This window comes from Kryptolebias marmoratus, linkage group LG3 (assembly GCF_001649575.2).
Source record: "Kryptolebias marmoratus isolate JLee-2015 linkage group LG3, ASM164957v2, whole genome shotgun sequence".
Lineage (NCBI taxonomy): Eukaryota > Metazoa > Chordata > Actinopteri > Cyprinodontiformes > Rivulidae > Kryptolebias > Kryptolebias marmoratus.
The window spans coordinates 28,050,273-28,052,184 of record NC_051432.1 but is presented as its reverse complement, the minus strand read 5'-3'; positions in this window follow the sequence as shown (position 1 = coordinate 28,052,184).

Sequence of the window (1,912 nt, the reverse complement as noted above, 5' to 3'; positions counted from 1 at the left end):
GGCCACATGACCTGGAAGCCATTGCAGAAAAATGATCAATTTTCACCAAAAAAATATCTAAAAAATATAAAAAAGGGTTCAAATGGGATAAAATAGTTTGTGCCTCATTTATATAATTTCGTAGCATGATTTACCAAAGGTTTTGTACCAGTTGGTGAAAAGACAAGAAATATATCAATATTTGTTTTTCAGGAGCGAAGGGTTAGGAAAATTTATTGACGGTCCCTAAGTGAACCACCGCGCGTGAGAGAAGGGGCCGGCAGAGAACGGCTGGCCGACATTAGCGCTCCTGTTTCGGGGCAGCCGTGAGCTGGACGCCGCTAACTCCGCGGAGCTCGAATATCAAATATCCAACTTGAAACTAACTTCACTGCGGTGACCAACCGCCCCCACGGGCAGCAGCTTTAATGTATCTTTTCATCTCCAGGCTTCTCCACACATAAAATGTCGGCACTTTTTCTTTGCTTTTCTTACAGAGCTGATGTTGGAACAGCAGCTGCATGAATGTTCCAGTTTAATATTTATTATTATTTAAATGTTTTAGTGGACAACGTACCGTAACTAACTTCACTGCGGTATTATGGTCACCGTGGCAACCACAAGACTGCGTCTGTTACTCCCTGAGTGAAAACCTAAAAGAGGCAGAAAGAAGCGTTTTATTATTTATTATTATGAGACATTAAACTGAAGTCACACACAGTCTTCTGTCTGAAACATAAAAACAAACATTTAAAATACGTGGACGTTTCCTCAAATAAACCAGAATAATGTTTGATTTGTTTTGGTTTGTTTATACAGTTTATTTGTGTCGAGGAAGCAGAGCTCCGTTTATTTTTGATGTTCTGGAAAACTAAATTAAATTACAGACTTAAATTACTGATTAGAGCCACAAAAAGCATCTCTCATCTGCACTGATTTTAGACTCCATGCCTGTAAACACTCAGGTATTATAATAATAATAAACAGAAATTGTCTGTTTATCTGACCAATTAAATGAATCTGAATTATTCAAATACCATTCTTAAAATAATCAAGCCTTTAAGAAAATAACTATTTTTATTCTTTTTATGTTTGTCTGTAAATTTGTCTTTTACTTTGATATGTTTTGTATCTTCACCAGGACTCCCAGGAAGAAGAGATGATTTCTTCTCAGTAGGAAAATAAAAGATAAATAAAATAAATTACTCACAATGAGCAGAAATAAGCTCCCAAATGAAAAATTAATAATAATGCAGAAACGTGATTTTTTTTATTGTCATACCATAATAATGAACTAAAACATTTCCTGAGGTTGTTTTTAGTCTTACAGGCAAAATTAAATATTTAAAAAGAGAAATTTTTGCCCAATTTTTTAACAACTGCATCAAAACGAGGCTTTAAACAGCCTATTTGAATAGCATTTAATTCACTCCCTAATGTCACACCAAAATAATAACTTTAGTGCTTTTAAGTGTTTTTGCCACAGGATGGACTAAAGAGCAAAAAAGATTAAAATAAACCTTTGATGTCTGATTCTGGTGCGGTGGCGCCATCTGGTGGTGAACTGAGGAACTGCGGGGTGCTTTCATCAGTTTGTTTCTTTGACTGGAGATCTTTGTCACGTTTGTTTAATTTAATTATTCAACAACTCTGCCCCACTGAGGTACTTCTTTACCTGACCGTGTTTACAGAAAGACTTCTAAGGTTATAGATTTAGGATCATCCTGGTTGACGCTGTAAGAGAAATTCACAGGACGTCCCTTCATGCTTCAGAAACTCCTCATCAGTGGTTCTGAACTAGTCCGGCTTCAGGACCCACCAAGATGGTGCAGTTTGGACCTGAGATAGTAGAACAGAATGAGGTCCTTGATTAATTAATCACGACGGAATTTCTTTATTATTTTTGTTGTTATTAAATCACACAAAGCAAACA